Source organism: Mauremys reevesii, linkage group 9, assembly GCF_016161935.1.
Source record: "Mauremys reevesii isolate NIE-2019 linkage group 9, ASM1616193v1, whole genome shotgun sequence".
Lineage (NCBI taxonomy): Eukaryota > Metazoa > Chordata > Testudines > Geoemydidae > Mauremys > Mauremys reevesii.
In genome coordinates this window covers 72,643,408-72,665,360 of record NC_052631.1, presented here as the reverse complement: position 1 = coordinate 72,665,360, position 21,953 = coordinate 72,643,408, and positions in this window count along the sequence as shown.

Here is a 21,953-nt window from a genome sequence, read left to right as displayed (position 1 = left end):
ATCTTGAGTTTCCAGCCACCTCAAACTGGCTTCTACGTGCTTTACTGCCTTGGACACTTTTGGTGAGGGAGTTGAGGTACCGTCGTTGTCATTAGAGCCACTGGTTTCGGGCTCTGGTGATGAAGCTTCATTCTTCTTGCTGACATTTGCAACAATTTCATCATCTAAGATGTGTTCATATATGGGGAAGATATCCTCAACTAGGTTTCAGCAGATGACATCATGATGACTGTGCTCATATTCTCTGAGTGCTTCTTTGACTAAATGTACGTCATCTTCAATGAGTCTTGTCAATTTAGGCTAATCGTCATTACCATCACCATGTGTAGATGACGGAAAAGCTGGACCAAGACCCTTTATCCAGCATCGTTCAATGCAATGTGCAGAGATAGCATTCCGAGCTTTCCCACCAAGGTGACAGACTCCTTTCAAGCTGAGTGACGCCAGTGATGTGTCGATGGAGGAGTTGTTATCCGCTACCATCCGCTTGATCATTTAGCGATGATAATTTTGCTTAACTGCCAATATGATGCCTTGGTCCAGTGGCTGGATTTCTGACATAGTGTTCTTTGGGAGATATGAGACTTTAATCTTGCCATCACGACTGACAAGATTTTCTGATGCAGGGGAGAGGCAGGGCAGTTATCCAGCAGGAGAGCTTTTGCCTCCTGCTTGAGTTTTCACAAATGAGCCTGAATGGCTGGCATGAAAGTTTTATAGAACCAGCCTTCAAATATGGAGCTATTCATCCATGCATTCTTGCTGTTGGTGTATTCAAAGGTAATATTAACATGATGAAAACATCTGGGAGACCTCGCTTCTCTGATCATCAGAGGTCTGACTTTGTGGCTGCCAGACTTGTTGATGTTAAACAAGAGTGTGACTCAGTCCTTCCTCTGCTTAAAGCCTTCTCATTTGTGACTATCAGTCCTGGTTGCGAGGGTGCGATCAGGTAACTTTTTAAAGCATAAACCAGTCTCATTGCAGTTGTAAACTTGAGCGGTTGTGTAGCAAGCTTCCTCCAGCAACTTTTTAAGCTCAATTGGGTAGGAATCGGCAGCCTCTTTATCAGCTGAGCAGATTTCCCCAGGCAGAAGAACTTGGCTTATAGTGTGCCTTTTCTTGAATCTGTCCAGCCTGCCATTACTCACCTCAAATTTGGATTCATTTCCATTGATAAGGCGAACAAATTTCTCTGCTTGAGCTTGCAGAATAGGGCCAGAAATGGAAACTCCTTCTGAGCGAGCCTGGACAACCCATTGGTACAAGACTGAATCTAGGCTTTCGTCATTAGCAAACTTGACCTTTTTACACTGTAAACCAGTTTTCTCTTCAAGAATGCAACGTAGGCTATGGAGCTTTTCTTCTTTTTTCCACCCTTGCAGAGTGGACTTGCTCATTCCTAGATCTCTAGCAAGCTGAGTGTTTTTTCCCCTTCTTTAGTTAATCCAGGGCGTACAATTTCTCTTGGGCAGAAAACGACTTGCATTTGCAAACTGGTGTATCCATAATGGTAAAATATTTTTAAAAATATAGGAAATTAATAACAAGTTCATAGGCAAACACCATACACATGTACAACCCAAGAACTAAGTGCAATGGGCCTGCAATGGCCACGAGTCACTTTATCTTATAAGACTGGAAGAACATGATTTATTTATAAATGTCATAAAAAAAGTACAGTATCCCAGCAAAACACACTCAGTATTACGGCCTTAAAGGGGAGCCAACTTACGATTGCGTTATATCCAAATTTGCGTTATCGGAAGGTTTGACTGTACTATTATTTTGATTCACTACAAAGGCTTAATCATCAATAAATATTGTAGAAAGCTTTGTGGTATAACTTATGTTATAATATAAATTAGCATTTAATATCAAGTACTTCAAAGAACAGATATTCCCTCCCACCAATCTCTTTGAAAGACCCTGCATTAAATGGAATCACTCCAGGTTTACACTATTGTAACAAGAGAAATCTTCCCTATTTGTTAATTTTAGATTTCAAGAATATATCCAAGACTAACAGGGAAAAAAATGATATTTTTTGTTTTTTACTTTTTATATTCTGTCAAGGAATATAACTTTTTCAAACTAGTTAAAATGTATTTAAGGGGGATGGACATGTGGCCAGCAAAACTTTGCACTTCAATTTGTAATTTTCGACAAATGTTTCAAATGACGATACAAACACCATTTAAAGCATAAATATTTGAACACAGACATAAATCATGCAGCTTTTCTTAAAACAGTAATTCCTCTTTTTGATATATATGATGCATAACAAAATTCTCCATAAAAAAAAATCACTGAATATGTTGGCACAGCTTCATCCATACAAAATTAGTAAGGGACCAGTCGAGCGCTATGTAAAATGAGGTCAGGTAAACACGACCAATTATTATTGCCACAAAATAAAAGGAGATAACCACGGTGACTCTAATTTGCAGTGCATAATATACTTATGCCTTTATTTTTTGCTCAGAAATGTTCCCAAGCTGATGTTTGTTAGAAATGTTTTGAAGAATTGTATTAGTTCTTTGGAATGATTGTGAACAGTTGCGACAGAGTTTGCTATTCAAGCTGTGTTGGTTAGTTGTGGTTATTCAGTTAACTCACCTGGCATTGTTTCAGCTCCCTGATTGCTTGAGGATGCAAACATCTTGCTCAAATAGTCATTTATGTGAATTTAGAAATTGGTTACTCCATATGCCTGCACACATGACTTTGAAGCTTCATTTCTGCATTAATTTTCAACAACTACAATTCTAGTGCACAACTATTCATGGAAAAGTGGACACTTTAAGAGTGTGATAATGGTTGAAGCTATTTCATTTGATGTTTTGAATGGACATTTGTGGAAAGCTTTTTACAGTGCTTGCTCAATATACCTGAAGCCTTAATTTGTTCATCACTTAACATATTAAATATTAACAATCCAAATAACTAAAACTTCCATGGTTTCTAATATATGCATAAACAAAAAAGAAAAAAACAATTACACTGAATCATAACTGTTCCCAGGATGCAAATACAGGCCTACCTTTGCTGTGATCCACATTTTCAAGTAATGTATAAAATTGTAAGTGAGAATTACCACACTGAAGTACTGCCTTTTGGTTGAAAGGAACATGGGGCCAATCTGGCTCTGCTATACAAAGGCATATAGATCATAAGGCATTTGTTAGGTTTTGCAGATGTATTAACAGATGGATATTAGAAGAGTCAATGCCTGGCATAAATGTGTCATAGATTATCTTTCCCAATTAGCCACTTTCATCTGTTGCCAGACTTCAAAACTTCAAGGTCACTGTCAGTTGATTCACAAACAGAACCCTGTCCTTGTACATAAATGCTCAACCATTGTGAGCTTGATACGAATGGTTTTGGCTGGAATTATATAGACAATGCAGGTGATACCTGCAGCAAGTTCTTTCATCTGTGATAGTATAATATAAACTGGGGTGTCAGCCAGCTAACAATTTGTTCCAAGGAGGAGGAAGTTGCATTAGTTGTCCCTTTGAATTATTGGTGGTCTTCACTAACATAACTGCACTGTCCAGGTTTGATAACTAGAACTGTCACCAATTAGAGAGCATGTCAACAATTGCTCCTGGAGGGCCGTACAATATCATGGGAAAACCAAAAGAACTTATAGAGCACATGAGGCTGAGATTCATTGGTGTGCTTGTGACAGTTTCCTCCTTCACTGTTTTCATTTATTCTTTGGCGTTTGAGCTTTGTTAAAAGAAACCTATGGAAATTAGCTAGATTGATGGAAAAAGAAGTGAAATACAGAATGGAAAAAAATATGAAACTGAAGTTTAAAGCACAGCTAATATCATTTGGCTGATTTTGCTGCAAACCTGTTGGGAGAAAAAGGCAAAAGTTCTGCATTCTAAGTAGTAGCTTCATGAGAATGTGTAGCAATTTATGGTTCTCTGCTACTGTGCATGGTAAATGTTAGAGTTTAGTGAGGCTAGAGTTACCCTTTTTACGTGGAGACTGATGCACAAGTCATGAAGCCAGAATGATAATTTCAACTTTACAGAGTTTGTGATTAATGGACAGCCTTACTTTAAACCCAGTTAACTCACACAATTAACTAAAAATAAATTAGTCACAATTAATCGCTCTTTTAATTGCACTGTTAAATAGAATACTGATTGAAATTTATTAAATATTTAGATGTTTTTCTACATTTTCAAATATATTGTTTTCAATTAAAACACGGAATACAAAGTGTACGGTGCTCACTTTATATTATATTTGATTGCACTACACTACTTTTGAGGTGAATTGAAAAATACTGTTACTTTTGTTTATGGTTTTTACAGCGAAAATATTTGCAATCTCTTTATCGTGAAAGTGCAACTTATGAATGTAGATTTTTTTATTATATAACTGCACTCAAAACAATGCAAAAAACTTTGAGAGACTACAATTCCACTCAGTCCTACTTCTTGTTTAGCCAATAGCTAAGACAAAAAGGTTGTTTACATTTATGAGAGATAATGCTGCCCTCTTCTTATTTACAATGTCACCAGAAAGTAAGAACAGGCATTTGCATGGAACTTTTGTAGCTGGCATTGCAAGGTATCTATGTGCCAGATATGCTAAACATTTGTATGCTCTTTCATGCTTCAGCCACCATTCCAGAGGATATGCTTCCATGCTGATGACGCTTATTAAAAAAATATGTTAATTAAATTTGTGACTGAACTCCTTGGGGGAGAATTGTATGTCTCTGGCCATATTTTACCAGCATTCTGCCATATATTTCATGTTATAGTAGTCTCGGATGATGACTCGACATATGTTCATTTTAAGAACACTTTCACTACAGATTTGACAAAACGCAAAGAAGGTACCAATGTGAGATTTCTAAAGATAGCTACAGCACTCGATCCAAGGTTTAAGAATCTGAAGAGCTTTCCAAAATCTGAGAGGGATGAAGTGTGGAGCATGCTTTCAGACATCTTAAAAGAGTAACACTCTGATGTTGAAACTACAGAACCCAAACCACCAAAAAAGAAAATCAACCTTCTGCTGGTGGCATTTGAGTCATGACGATGAAAATTAGCATGTGTTGGTCCGCACTGCTTTGGATTGTTATCGAGCAGACCCTGTCATCAGCATGGATGCATGTCCCCTGGAATGGTGGTTGAAGCATGACGGAACATATGAATCTTTAGCACATCTGATACATAAATATCTTGTGACGCCGGCTACAACAGTGCCATGTGAATGCCTGTTCTCACTTTCAGGTGACATTGTGAACAAGAAGCGGGCAGCATTATCTCCTGCAAATGTAAACAAACTTGTCGTCTGAGCAATTGGCTAAACAAGAAATAGGACTGAGTGAACTTTTTGGCTCTAAAGTTTTACGTTGTTTTAGTTCTGAATGTAGGGTTTTTTTGTATGTAATTCTACATTTGTAAGTTCAACTTTAATGATAAAGAGTTTGCACTACAGTACTTGTATTAGATGAATTGAAAAACACTATTTTTTTCTATTTTACAGAGCAAGTATTTGTAATAAAAAATATAAAGTGAGCACTGTACCCCTCCGCAGGCACGCTGCCAAAGGCTGCCTGCCTGCCGTGCACCCGGCAGAGCGCCCCCCACAGCATGCCGCCCCAAGCACACGCTTGGCGTGCTGGGGCCTGGAGCCGCCCCTGACTATCAAGTTAAACCAGAATATCCACTGACATGATAAAAAGTATCTTCATCCTTATGCATACCCAAAGTTTCCTTGTGCTGCAGCTTTTCACCTTTTCTTCTACGAAGAAGGCTTGTGTTTCTAATACTTTCAGGGTTTTTCAGGTTTTACTAACTGGATGGGGAATGGTTTTCATTAACTCTATAAGCTTTCCTATTCGGACTTGGGAGAATAAAAAAAAAACTTGGAAAATTTTCATCAACCAAAAATTGATTGAATTTATTGAAACTTCTTGTTTTGATAATTTCAAGATGTCTCATTTTCAATTTTGACATTTTTAATTTACTTTTACCTTAAGTTAATTTACCTTTTTTTTTCCTTTGAGAAAAGTTTTTTTGATCTGAAAACCCCCTTCATTTTCCTTTGAGAGAGTCTAAAGGGGATGTTTGAAGAATATTAAAAACTTTAAAAATAATTTTCTTCCAAAATGGGAAATTTGTCAAAACCACCTTTTCCCATTTGTTTTGATAAATGGACATTTCCAATGGGGGGGCGGGGAAGACTATTGTTGAAAAATTCCTGACCTGCTCTAGGTATTAGCTGCTCTGTATTCCTTCCATCATCACACCACAGACTGAATCGTTCTAGCCTTGGAGGACTGGAGACTCCTTCTGCAAATTCCCCAAGCTGTTCCTTAATCTCAATCAATGTTTAGATAAAGAATAAATTCTGTATTTACACAATATCGAATCAGTATTTTGGAATATATTACTTCTGTTGCATAAACAGTTGCTTTGGGAATATAGCCCAAAAATGTTTCTAGCAACAACCTCAGTCTTTGGTTAGTGTAGAAAAACTCACACCTTTAACTATTATGATAGTATAAATTTAGAACACTGTGCCATTTAAAAGCCTGAAACTATTACAACTAAAGAGGAATTCTGTTATTTATTTGCAGTTAATGTTTTGCTTCACACTTTATTGCACACTAACTGTCTTCCTGCCATACCCAGTAAGCCTGTTGTGAGCCATAGAGAAAATACCAATTTTTGTCAGTGGGGGATAACATAATCTGAAATTTTACATTGATTGGACTGCTTCATATCCTGTGTGGTCATTCATTCTTAACAGTGCTTCTTGGAGTACCAACTAGCAATAATGACTTTATACTAATAAAATTTCTAATGGCAACCCACATTAGAAAAGTATCCAAATTATCCAGATCCAGTAGCCTTAAATTTATTCAAATGCATTAACCATTTAAATCTTCAAAAAAGGTTAAAAACTGAATGAACGGTGCTGTGATTCTTCTCTATCTTTCAAAGTTATACTGAAGTATTACAAATGTTCTGAGTTTTCTAACACATCTGGAGGGATCAGAGAGCATTAGGGTTCTAATTTAGTCATGTTGCAAATTATGGAGCATGATTTGTTAAACAAATTGCACATAATTCATCTAATTGCTTAATTATTTTACCTTCATTTTCTTATTGACAGTTTGCATTCTTCACTTGCTATTTTTTGCAGGATATCAAAAGAAAACAATGCCTGGAGGGGAGGAATTCAGGTTTTGGTGGGGGTGGTCATGCTTGAGAACGTAAATGGCAATATATACCAAGCATATACAAAAAGATATACGCAATCATGATTTCCTTGTATTGTAATATAAATCATATGACAGAAAGTTACAGGAACATGCCAAATAATGCCGGTTAGCAAGAATTATTAATGTTTACATTTCTTAAATACAAAATGTGCCCAATCCCAACTTCCCCTCAATAAAAATGTGCAGTCAAAGTTGAGGCCTATCTGCTGATCACATTGTCATTTTATGGGCCCATCCCCGGCTCTGCAGCTGTGGCTCATTTCAAAGTTTTCCCCCACACACCTCATCAACTAAATTAGTGTGTAGATCAGACTAATAAAACACTTCATCAGGTTAGATTAATTCAATAAGGCCTGGGAGCTATTGTAGGGAGCTTCTGGCTCTATGAATCTATCTGACCAGAGTCCAGCTCTAATGGTTGTGGCATGTCACCATGACTCAGTGGGCCAGAGCTGAGAATACCAGATTCACAATTAACTGCTGAGATAGGGCAGACTCACCTGAAACTGGTGGTTATTCTTCCATAAGGTATACCATGCCGGTAACAAAAGTAAAAGTCTGTCTCATCATACTGGTTAACAAGTAGTCAGAAATGCAGTCTTCTTAGGCATTCCAGCACTCATTTCACCACCCAGACAATAGCCTTTATGATGGGTGGTTACTTAAAATCAATTTAATCAAAACAAAGGGTTCTTCTAATCCCAAGATATCAGCCACACAGCCAGGTCAGCATATAACTCAGATCTTATCCAATAACACTGTTGCCAGTCCTTTAGTATCTAATATCTAAAGGTTTATTTATAAGAAAAAGAAAGAGGAGAGAGTTAAAATGGTTAAGTAAAATCAAATGCACATAATAATTGCAGACTTCTTATACCAGGTTTGAAGCAGCGATAGGATAAACTGCTGGCTTGCGTGTCTCTCATTGGAATGTCCTCAGTCCATTGGTTGGAATGCTCTTTTCAATTTAAGTCCATAGACCAAAGATCAGAGCTGGAAAGAGGCAAAATGGAGATGTTTCCATGGTCCTTTATACCTTCTTGCATGGAGGGAACACTATCACTCTTAGTTTGTGGAAAATTACAGGCACACGATGGAGTCCAGGGTCACGTGAGCTGGTCACATGCCATTGCATAATTTGATGATTCACAAGAGCAGCCATTACCCATTCTCTAGCAAAAGCATTCACAGGAAGGCTCACTGACTGGGAACAAGCTTTTACTATGGCCCATTGTGAGTTAAGTATTCATTGATTAGGTCATCAACTTGAATAGTCCATTCACAATATGTTGTCTCGTTTCAATGTTGATTTTACCTGGCAGGTATTATTAAGGAATACAGCACATATGTAGGATGCCAGTTCATAGTCAATATTTATAACTTCAGTTACAAAAATTATACATGCATAAACAGGATAATCATATTAGCAAATAACTTTTCCATTGACTCCTTACATGACAATTTGTATAAGATTTGTTGCAATTGACTAAAAGAGGCAATATTATTGATATAAATAGCCATATTTCAATCACACAGCATCATAGGGCACACTTAGGAACAGAGGAGATAAAATTAATCTTTTGTCACTGCCCATTTATGACCTCCTGCAGTCATGAATGAATTAAGGCATAAGCACTATAAACCCATTACTTAATATGCTGCTCTTGGAATTACACAAGGTCAGAATCTGTTGCTGTGGTCAGAATCTGCATCAATAGCTTTAAGAGGTCTATCCTAGTCACCTTAATGCTGAAACCTGCTACTGCATAGGGATGCAGCCATATGGGGATGGCACGTGGGATGTGCCTAGAGCTCCAAATTATTTTAATTTGGCATCCCCCATAGTTTAAGGGTCACATGTTCCTATTCTGACAGGGCACAGTTCCTGGGTAGAAATTCTGTTTGAATGGTCCAGCCACTGAGACTAATGAAACCTGCTAGGCTTCAGAGGGCTCTGAAGTAATGTACTGTTTTGCTAACAGACTACAATAGATCAATGGTCTGGTGGGCTATTACAATGGTATATTTCAATGGTTGTGGACAAAAGACTTTTTTCCACAGTTCTGTTAGGGATTGGGTGAAAGATAGCTGGCAGATGCTCAGTCTAGACAAACTGGAGATAAAGCTGATAGACTGAAGGAAGCAACCAGAAGAGCTGACCAAAATTACAATGGCATCTTTGACAGATGGCGCAAAACAGCCATTAGCAGCACAAGTACACAATCTGAGGAGAGGGGTGCCAGGCCTAGAACTGCTGAGGTAATAACTATGACTAAAATTGTTCTTTTCAATCTGTATTTTTGAGATGGTGGCTATTGCTTGGGATTCAGACCTCACTACAATTGTCATGTCCAAGAGAGACTGCTCCAAGTGGGCCTAGAGTCCTGAGGCTTTTTGGAAAAGAAAAACTATGCCAGCACACTTATTGCGTGGGGCATCACAGTCAGAGCATCCGACAGCGGTGCTCTGAGCTGAGCACTGGTTATCTGTAAATTTCCAGCTAGATTTAAAATGGATGGTGTTGGCCGATGAAGGCCTAACGGTTTAGATCTGGGTTACCTAAAAGAACCTTCTCTCTCCCCCTGCAGTATTGGCACAGTTGAGATCAGTGGAGAGGCTCTAGATGAAGCTCTTTATTACAGAACGAGAGGGAGCTGGATTCTAGAATCTGAAATTTGTGCCCCACCATACTGGTTGGCCAGAACCTGAGTTTGTTACCCTTTGGGATAAGCTACAAAGGCCAAGTCTCTGTGCTTTGTAAGGAATTAATTCATCTTTATTCATTACTCTTATTCACCCGTGGCCAATGGCTACCGTTATACGGAAAGGTAGGGCAGTTTATACAATGGCTGAAACACACTATGCCATGTGAATTTTAAACATTTGGAAGGGCTCCCCAGAGACTTATGATGGGTGACTGTAGATGAAGTATAGATCAAAATAAATATAAAATGCATGGCTTTTTCCTTGCAGAGGAGACAGCCTGGCCCTATGAAAGTAATTTTTCAGTGACACCTTGCGGTATCTGAAATGCTAACGCTACCCTATTTCTAGCACAATGGTACATGTTGACATTGGGTCAGCCTATGATTTGTGTGTGTGTTAAAGAATAGGATTGTGAATGTGCCTTTAACACTGGATACACACATTTTTATAAGTCATAATGAAATGTGAGAAGGAAAAGCATTGACTAGTTCAACTACTCCATACCTTGAGAGTCACTCCCAAAATAAACTTCTCTTTACACCTATCACACATTCTTCATTTTGCTTGGATACACTCACATACAGTCTAAACTCACTATCATTTTTTATTATCCAATAAACCAATGACATCTGTATGCATTCAGTCATTGCAATGCCCTCTGCACCATTTGAGAACTTCCTGGTCTCCACTTAAGTATTTCTCCAAAGTTAACACCATAAATCTAGTTGACTGTGTCTTGAGCAATTGGTCTTTCCTGCAATTGCTTCTGCTAATAGGACTGAGATGATTCAAAGATTGCATATTTATGATCTCAGACACATCACCACTCTAACTTTGTTCATCTTGTGGTCTACATAATATTATAAACACCAGGAGTCAGGATTAATTGAAAGTGAAAATAACTACACTTTTCACCTGAAGATCTCTGGAGTTCACGAACATTTAAGATCGAGAGCATTAAAGTTGCTTTGAATGCAGACCCCAGCCTGTGGAATTACAGCAAAGTCATTAAGGTTCTGCAAAGCCATAGAGGGGAGGGAGAGAAGAACAGCAGCTTGAGGGATTTGGAGCCTATTTTAGTTAATCTTCATATTCTCTGTGAGGTAAGCATTATAGCATGGAAGAGTATGATTAATTGCAGCACAGAAAAATTATGGGACTTGCCCATGATGAAGGCTTGGAAATCTGAAGATCCTATGCAAAAAGGACACTCTAATATGTTGCATTATTAATTTAAAATTAGAAGCCACACTGAATTCCCAAGTCCAACTGGAGAAGCTTGATTTCTTTGTATTTAGATTTGCAACAAATACAATTTAAGCAGTTTGCAACTGATTTAGAGACCACTACATGTAATATTGGGCATGACTAGCACCTGTGCTGTCACTATCCGTGTTTAACCATATTTGTATGTGCAAGATTCTTACAGTTGTCTACAAATTAAATGTTCCGTAATGTATTTACTAATTTCTGCTTTGAATATCTTCCTGTTTGTAAACTAGGTAATTTTGGGGAAAACTTGACTTCTATTAAAGGGTTCATTCTGAACCCAAATACAAGTGTTACACCTTTGGAATCTTATCTTAAGTGACAATTCTAGACCCTCATTACAAGAATAAGGCTGAGGCTTTTATTGCACTGTACTCAAGTGGGAACTACCAGAAATCTTGAGACGAGAATGGTTCAGCCCATTTCTAGACTAGTGCAGTGTGGAAAGGCATTGAACCCAGCCTGTGGGAGGGTTACTTTTCATAAAGGAGTCTGTTGTCTTTTTTCCAGAATGGTTATTGTCCTAAAATCAACTGTTCCACTGTAATCTATGCTCTGTCCTTACTGGAGGAAGTCCTGATTGGAAGCAGGAGGGGTGGGGCAAGAAGAGGAAGAGGGGGAAAGAAAAGGAAGATGGGGTTCCCCTGAAGCAAAAACATTCATAATAAATTCTCAAGTCATTTCATGTTTATTCTTAATAAAATCTCTTATCAATTTTGCATACTATGTTTCATAAGTCAGATTGCTTGCAGAAGAAATTCAATTTAATAATGGAGCTACCACAGCAGCTATCTTTCACTTACAAAAAAAGTTAATTGTTAACTTACTAAGTTAACTAAGGCTAAGTTCTGCTATCACTGAATTCAGTGACAAAACTTCCTACAACATGCAGCCCTAATGAATGTATCTTTAAGGAAGACATGGAACAGTCCCTTTGTTATTTTAAACTTTCTTCCTGAGCATGTTTTCACGGCACACCCCCATCACCTTTGGCTCTTGAAATAGTCTCCTCTTTTGGACTACCACACAAAGGTCATTTATTTGGCCTGAGGCTCTCGACACTTCCTGTTCAATGCACCATATGAATCACTTGAGCAGAAATATCTGAAAAAAATATTTTGTGATTCTCTAAAACACTTCCAGAGTTTTGCAGTGTTTTGTCCCACTTGAATTCTTATGATTGGTTTAAACGTCTTTTTAAAAATCCCTGCTGCAGTTTGGACTTGATTCATCATTGACAACATTTTTTCCAGGTTGCTATCCTTCCCTGGAAATTGAGAGAAGCCATACAGAACTTATCTTTCCTCTCCCAATAGTTAGTAATTCACTCTATCATATTTAGGCAATCAGAAATTCTCACCTCTGTAAAGGTGGTGACTAGCACATCTACACCCAGTTTCTCTATGCATGTTATTATTCTGTATATTCCTTTACATGATCAGAATGATGTAGTTTCAGCTCAGCTGCTCCCATAAAAACTAATAGTAGTTACAAAGGCTAAAACCACATACAGCTCTGAAAAAAAAATGCAGTTTTAAATTTGGAATTGAATTAATGTATATTATCCTACTGACAAGTCATTTCATTGAGGCTAAGTAAACATGTATATTTAAGCAGGCATGCAATTTAACAAGCAAATATTGCCATTACAAATGACTCATGACCCTAGCAGCACCCCAATGCAAGAAGGAAGGGAACTCACTGGTATCTGGTCACAAATTTCAGCTGGCCTGACTAGTTTAGTGTACCAAACTCACCAATATTATAACTTGTAACTAAAAGGTGTCATGTAAGATATCAATAGAAAACTAATAGTGTACTGATCATTAATATTATTTCATGGTGTATGTATAGAGGACAAATTCAAAATTATACATATGGGAAATTATGTTCTTAAAGTGTCTCTTCCAGGCAGGGCTGAATTTATCCTACCCCAGACAAAGAAATGTGGTTCTGCCATTTGGAGGTACTGCCAAGGTACATTAAGACAATGGGAATGCAGTTTACATAAAAGGTAAACAACACTGTCAAGGCAACAAGGGCAGCAACAACAGCAGGAGAAGGAGATTGCAGGAAATAGATTGATGTGCATTTTAGCAAACACCAGCAGGGAAAGAAACCAGCATGAAATTTCCTTCACCAGGAGACTTCATGTCACCTTCCTCACAAGACTGAATGAACTTTACTGGGGGAGGAGCAGTAATCTTCAGAAGAATCCATTTCAGAGCATCACTGGACAATAAAAGAGAAGATCAAAGAACCTCAAGTTCTCTTTCAATGAAGATAAAGGAGCCAAGCACAGTGGACTTTGTGGAAGATCCTAGCCAGAGGGGTCATCAGCCATTGAGCTGGATGGTAGCGTGATAAAACTCGTACCCTGAACCCAGATTGTCGTTTTGTTAAGTTTTAGGCTCTAGGAAGTGTTTTTCATGTATTTGCTTGTAACCATTTCTTATTGTATCCTTTATACTTGAACTCACTTAAAATCATACCGTATGCTAATAAACTTGTTCTACTTTTAATCTAAACCAAACCAGTGCTCTGTTTGAGTTAGAGCGATAAGCTGTGCATTTTGTTTGTTCCTCTAAAGCAGTGTTTCCCAAACTTGGGATGCCACTTTTGTAGGGAAAGCCCCTGGTGGGCTGGGTCAGTTTGTTTACATGCCGCGTCTGCAGGTCCGGCTGATCACAGCTCCCACTGGCTATAGTTCGCTGCTCCAGGCCAATCAGAGCTGCTGGAAGTGGCATGGGCCGAGGGACGTACTGGCCGCCACTTCCTGCAGCCCCCATTGGTGGTGGTGAAGCACTGGAATGGGTTAGCTATGGAGGTGGTGGAATCTCCTTCCTTAGAGGTTTTTAAGGTCAGGCTTGACAAAGCCCTGGCTGGGATGATTTATTTGGGGATGGGTCCTGCTTTGAGCAGGGGTTGGACTGGATGACCTTCTGAGGTCCCTTCCAACCCTGATATTCTGTGATTCTAAGCAGGCTGCTGGAATTGGGGTTGCTGGTTTACAGATGCTTAACACTGAAACTCAGCTCATGCTTGTTTGCTGGCTGCAAATGTCCAGGCTGTAAATCACAGCAACAGAGTATTCAAGCCACCCAGCAGTTACAGAGAAGGTGCTGACAATCCCACACCAGGTAGGACTGCATCCTAGAAAATGACACCAACACACTGATTCCCCATCATTTTTGGATAAGTGAATCACATTTAGACTTATACCAGCCTGCAGCTTCCTCAAACTCATCCCATTTAGCCAGATACTTCTTCCATGTCCTGCTTTAGGGCTCTTTTGTGTCAATTATTCACAAGACCATTTTGGGGTCATTCAAAATCAAAACACCCCAGCAAGAGCTCTGAATCATTGTTCCTCTGATTAGCACAATCTTTGTCCACGCACAGGGGTACAAAGTGGCTTCCTTCATGTCTTCAGCCATTGGGCTGTATGTGAAGGATCATAGGAGTTACCTCTTCTGCACCCTCTTTTGAATTAGCTAGCAGTGCTAACCCCTCACAATTCTGGTGCTCAGGGGAGCACTGTGGTTGTCCCCAGCTACTAGCCTGAGGGAACAAAGTTGCTCTGCACCCTCCTCTGCCTCTTGCACACATCCAGGGGTTCAGTCAAAAGTGGCCCTTAATGATGAATTCAGCAACCAACTGGGTCAAATGAGTAGAACTCTTCCTGCCTCACATTCAGTTGTGCAAATTAGAAATAGGGGAAAACTACAAAACTGCCTCTTTCAATATTTATTGGCATTAGCTGTGTTTACGTGCCTATTGGGTCTCCATTTTGCAAACTTTCATACAATTAGGTTTTATTATTCACAGATGCTCTTAGAACATGAATTTGAAATGGGCACTCTAATGCTTACAAGAGATAAATTCCAAATCCACGAGCATTAGCACCAGTAGCCAGATAACATAAATCTTATCTCCAACCCAGTAAAAGACTCTCATGTGACCTAAATCACAACTGAACAATGTAGCTGGATTTGCTTTTTTTGGTACAGTGCCTTGTACAATGAGGTCCTGATCTGGATGAAGTGTCAGTATACAACATATGTACATACAGTATAAATAGAATAATGAATTCTTGACTTGGAATGGCAACAAACAAAAATCATTAAAGTATTCACTCAATGTTCTGAACAACAATTAAACTCAAGGTCTGGACAATGCATGAAACAAATAAAGTGTTGGGTAGATTTGCTGTAGGTTCTTTGCTTGACTGTAATGCACACTCTAACCTGCAGTGGAGGCTAGAGCGCTCCAAATCCCACAGGATCTGAAAAGCTGATGGAGTTCTAGTGGGAGTTACTATGCTCATAACTGGATGCATGTGCAAGACACAGCTGCAGGGCCTTAATTTCATAATGAAGGCTGCAAGATGGGAGGCTTTGGAATGCAGACCATCAAAAGAGGAGAAGACCATTGTCTAATTATCAGTGGCAAATTCCTGAAGCACCAGTACTGATAGCCAGGTAACCCATAGCTGGGGACCCAAAAGCACAGGCACTGAATTTAAGTTTAATATAGGCTATGTAGTTACATTGCTTTAGTACTTTGAATTAAGAAACACTGATCCTGCAGTGAAAATCATATAGGTACTTCCTTTTGCTCATGAGGAATACTGCTGACTTTGTTGTGGCACTATGCAGGCCGAGGGGGTCATTTGTTGTTCTCAGTATAGGGCTGGGAATGCATTACAACAGGGATTGTTTCTTCTATGGGTATACAGTGTCTAGCACAGTGGGGATCTAAACTTTGTGGGCCCTAAACTCTAGATTCTTCTGTAAGACAAAACAAACATTATGCTGAAAGGTGCTAATTGATCCCAGGACAATCATAGGTCTCATTTCAGCTAATGGGTTGGCCAAACACCTTCTTTTAGGCTAATCTGAAGACTTAATCAAGTCCTTTGATATGTTAAAAACAGCAGGGATTGTGGGGCTACCTGTCAAGGCACAAAGCCACATGGCAGGTCAGAGCTAAGTTATGAGGTTTTCCCCTGGTTGCAAATGCAGGGGCTAAGATACTGGTTGCAGGCTATATGTGTTGGAGGCAGAGAGAGCTAGAGTAAGTTGTGATTGTGACCCCAGGAGAAAGCAGAGGGACAGGCCCTATTGGACATAGAACTTGCTGGAGAGACAGATTTGGGAATTTCTAACACTATGTCTACACTTAAAACACTGCATCGGTGCAGCTGTAACGCTTTAATGGAGATGATGCTCTAATCCTATGGGACAGAGTTCTCTCATAATTTTAGTTAATCCAACTCCATGAGAGGCAGTAGCTATGTCAGTGGGCAAAGCTCTCCCGCCAACATAGCACTGTCTACATCAGAGCAGGTCAGTATAACTATGTGACACAGGGGTGTGGATTATTCACATCCCTGAGCAACGTATGCATTCCAAAGTAATTCTATAGTGTAAACCAGTACTCAGTAAGGAACCTGCCTGCTGTCCTTGGTTTCTATTTTGTTCAGAGAAACAGCATTTTTTGTATTTTTTTTCTAACTAGGATTATACCAAGAATATATTTGACTCATTTCACAGATATATCCTAATAGGATGGACTTTGCAAGGCCCTGGGATTTTGGCTAACTACTTGGTTAATATGGGCAACAAAAGTAGCAATAAAATGTATACACTCAGTATAGACCTTAAGAAATGTTTCTATTTAACTACTATTTTAATAATATAAAGGATAAAAAGGGTTAGCATTGTGTACCTTCTCCAAATGCTATTGCTACTAGTAAAATTGTGAACATTTACTTTGAATTTCTAAAGACAACAAATTCCTAAAGTGACCAGTCAGATAGGGATTTTCAAAGTTTCTATTTTCATGTGTCAATGCTTATTTTTCTGGTATAGTTGGCTGATTAAGTTTGTTTTCTGAGAAAATGAGTTTCCTTAAAGAGCTGCTGACTCATTATTGAAAACCTCTGAAAAACATATTTAGAGCTATTTCTGGGGGCAGCATATATCACATACTAATCTTCATTACTCATGCTTCATTTTTAATTCATAAGGGCATCTGCATGAAGGCACATATTCTCAGAATGTTCTGGCCCAAAATTATTAGCATTATACATTATAAACATTCATGTAGAAATTCCTTCTCCAGCCACCTTCTTCATCCCACACCTGTTTAAAAATGCCTAAGGAAAAGCATGTCTATAAATGGCTTTTATGATAGCTGACATAGTTAGAAGATCCAAATAGAAATTGAATGGTGCACCTGCACCAACAAAATGGATACTTTATAAAAGTAAAATGACTTTTATATCCTGTAAGTGTTTCTGGAAAGGAAAGCATTTGACTATAACAAACAAGAAGAGCCTACTCATTAAGATTGATTGACTTGGCTCAGCACAACTTTCTAACCTTCTAAACCCCACAAAGGTCCTAACTGTGCATAGGAATCTTATGATTCACCCCAGACATGTTAACTGGCCCCACTCTTATTCATTAAGGTGAAGCAACCTTCTTTGAACTCCTGCATAGTTGTCAGCATTTCATGTTACTTGCTCCACAGGATTATGTTCTTGTTCATGAAAAACTGTCTGTAGCTAGTAGTTGGGGAGACATACTCTTTATATAGATATGAACAATCACAGTTGCCATTTTTCAGTCCACAATTTGCCTGCATAAAGCAAATCCAATCCAGGATTGTGTATAATCAGTTAATCACAGGTTCCGTTCTCCACCCAGCAGAAATGGTCCACATAGGAGAGTGGAAACTCCATGACTTTCAAGTTAACTCAGAGTTTCCCGTTAATAGTCCTAGTAACGAGAGGCAGAGTTTGTCCCCCCACCGCCAATTGTAGAAATCCATTCCACTCTTAAATCCCTTGAGCCCTCAAGATCCACCATCTTCCAGAGACATGCAGCACCCACACAGAGATTTTCATTGTCTAGTAAATTACTTTGCTTGGCCTACAGGTTTCAGGGGAGGGGAGGGAATCTGGCAGAGCTTGGTCTGCTCCTCCTGACCCACTCACAGAGCTTGCTCCCAGCTGAAGACTTGTAATAGATCAATGGTCCTCCCAATACAACTCTGAATAAGTGATCAGAAGCAGTGGGAAAATCTTGAGAAGACAGACACAAGGTCAGCAGAGAATAGAAGTTCAAAAAGTAGAGCATAGTGGGAAGGTGAAACTGCTCCCATCTGCATTCCCAGTGCATGATCTATAGATACAGGATCCCCTCGACTTGAGAAAACAGAGATGAGCATAAGGACATAAGACTGTCAAGTTTTGATATTAAAGAGTGGACTCACCAATGGCAGGAATGGCATAGCAGGCAAGGTATGTCTATTTAGACTTGGCCCCTACTACCTCCCTGGGCTTCTTCCTAACTCAGCCTATCAGCTGGCCTTTCCTAAAGCACCATTTGGGGCCCACTGTGTTCCTCTCAGATTCCTTTCATGGCCCAACCTCACAGAGCTCCCTGCAGTCCTCCAACAAATCTTAACTGAAAATATAAACATATACAAACTTCAACCTTTTTTAGGCTTGGCCTTTTGTCCCTCTTAAGTTTCCCCTATGCTCGGTTCCCTTTTGAAAACCTCCCTTTTGTCAGGACTCACTACTGGAGTTTGCTCTGCCCCAGTAGCTTCTTGATCTCTCTCTTGGCCTCTTGCTAGAATTGTCTGCTTGGAAGAGTGTCCTAGGGCCAACTCTTTCCTTACACTTCACTTTTAGCCCTACTGCTCTTTCTACTGCCAAGAGAGTAACTACAGAGTTATTTCCATCTCTGTCCCACAGCCCCTTTCCACTTTACGATTCCTCTCTTAATAGCAGCCACCAGCTCCTCCCTTACATGTGACTCGTCTTTAACTGGGCCTGGCCTACCCTGTAGGTGCAACCAGGAGCACTAATTAAGCCTTCACGTTCTCATTAACCCTTTCAGTGTTAGTGTTGAGGTTACACACCATCCATGGTCAATTAAAAAAACAAACAAACAAACAAACAATCAGTAACAAGACTCTCTATACATGCTAGATCAGCATGACTGTGGTCTGGTCTACACTAGGACCTTAAATCGAATTTAGCAGCGTTAATTCGAATTAATCGCTCAACCGTCCACACCAGGAAGCCATTTAATTCGACCTAGGGGGTTACTTAGTTCGAATTTGGTACTCCACCCCGACAGGTGGAGTAACGCTAAATTCACACTTGCTAGCTCGAATTAGGTTAGGTGTGGATGCAAATCGAACTTAGTAGCTCCGGGAGCTATCCCACACTGCACCACTCTGTTGACACTCTGGACAGCAGTCCGAGCTTGGATTTTCTGAGCAGCCACACAGGAAATGACCCGGGAAAATTTGAATTCCTTTTCCTGTCTGGACAGTTAGAATCTCATTTCTTGCTTTGACATCGGGGCGAGCTCCGTGGCACCTGCAACGATGCAGAGCTCTCCAGCAGAGGAATCAGCCCAATGGAAGAATAGAAAGAGATCCCCAGCATGGACAGACCGGGAAGTCCAGGATCTGATCGCTGTGTGGGGCGAGGAGTCTGTGCTGTCGGAGCTGCGCTCCAACAAGCGTAATGCAAAGACCTTCGAGAAGGTCTCCCAAGCCATGACACAGAAAGGATACAGCCGGGATGCAATGCAGTGCCGCGTGAAAGTCAAGGACCTGAGGCAAGGCTATCAAAAAGTCAGAGCGGCAAACGGACGCCCGAGCACAGCCCCAGACATGCCGCTTCTACGAGGCACTGCATGCCATTATCGGTGGGTCTGCCACCACTGTCCCACCAGTGACCGTGGACTCAGTGGATGGCATAGTGAACCAGGACAGTTCCTCCTCGATGTTCGCCGATGGGGAAGACGACGAAGGGTCCGTGGAGGAAGGCGCAGGCGACAGCGAACACAATGCCGCTTTCCCTGACAGCCAGGATCTCTTCCTCACCCTCACAGAGATCCCCTACCAACCCTCCACGGCCGTGAACCCAGACTCAGAGTCAGGGGAAGGATCAGGCGGTAAGTCGTATAAACAAGAAAACATTTATTTGTACGAAAACATGTATACAAAAAATAGAAATTCTATATCTAAATACTATATCTAAAAGTTTTTAACGGAAAACTATACGAACAGTAGGTCCACACAGATTGGGATGGAACAATAGTCCTCCATGGACAATTCCACAAATGCGTCAAAAAGTTCCTCAAATACCCTCCGCAGGAGGTTTCTAGGAAGAGGTGCCTTATTTGGTCCTCCGGTGAAGCACACTCTTCCACGCCATGACATCCGTAGATACAGGGGAACCATCGCCTCAACCAGCATGGCCGCGTAGGGTCCCGGTCGGTGAAGTGCTTCCCTTAACATCCTGTCTTTCTGTACTTGAGAGACCCGCCTCAGGGTAATCTCGTTCATGAAGTGCTGCATCTAATTAGGGCAATTAGCGAATAGTTACTGTTCTTAATGGTTTACTTATACTTTGCATAACAAAGCCCCTCGCTTAGCAGCCACGTGCTGTAGGCCACAGAGGAAAAGCATACATTGATCTTTCCCCTGCAGTGTCGGGAGTGGCTGGAAAAGTGTCATAGTATCTGATTTCCAGATTGCATTTAGCAGGAGGGCACAGCTATCCGTTAACTGATAAGCATAATGTACTGTAAGGCTTACCAGGACTGTCTGCTAGACGGATTCAGCTATCTCTCCCGACTTCTCCGCTCTCCTGTGCAATGCTGCAGCCAATCAGAGCGTAGCCCAAAATGTCGTGCTTCTCTTGAGACCACGTGAGACTTGTTGCCCGGTACGGTCTTGTTCATAGAAATTGACTAGACGGTGTTCACTGTTCGCAAAAACGTATCTGTTCAAGGAAATCACTAACTTTCCCCATCACACAGCTTCGGCTCTTTCCCGGACTGCCCCGGCATCCCCCTCGCAGAGACTGGCAATGATTAGACGGCGAAAGAAGAAGACTAGGGACGAGATGTTCGCTGAACTGATGGCCTGCTCCCGAGCAGAGGCTGCAGAGCAGAAACACTGGAGGGAGACCCTATGTGAGCAGCATCGCACACTCATGGAACGTGAGGATAGGTGGCGGCAGGAAGACCAGCAGACCACCCAAACGCTGCTTGGTCTCATGAAGGAACAAACGGACACGCTTCGTCGCCTTGTTGATGTCCTGCAGGACCGCAGGCTGGAGGACAGGGCCCCCCTGCAGTGTCTCTGCAATCGCCCTCCCCCGCCAAGAAGTCCTGGCCCCCCCTCACCCAAAAGTACAAGACGGAGGGGCGGTAGGGGCCGTGAGAACTGTCACTGAACCAGAACAGAGCGACCGTGTACCCCGCACTTCTCACGTTAGAAATTTGTAGAAGTGCTTCCCTTATAGGCTCAGCCAGTCCCAAATCCAAGGTTCATCCCCCCACTGTTTATTAGATTAATAAAAGATGTTTGCTGTTAATCACTGTTTCAGTCATGTCTTTCCTGTCAGAGGATTTTTCGGTGTATGGGGTGGACAGGGGTTTCATACTTGCACGGTATAGCCTACAGTACCAGGGTACAGACTTGGGGAAAGGATCAACTGCGGGGCACACACACACTGCAGTCAGTAGGCACCAGGGTCATTCTGTGTTGTGTATGCTGCCCCTGGTCATTCCGTAATGTGTATGCTTGTCCAGGACCCTAGCGCCTGCCACGCCATTAATGTAAAGGCAGGCTGCCCTTACCATGCACTTCCAATGGATCAACGAGCCTATCC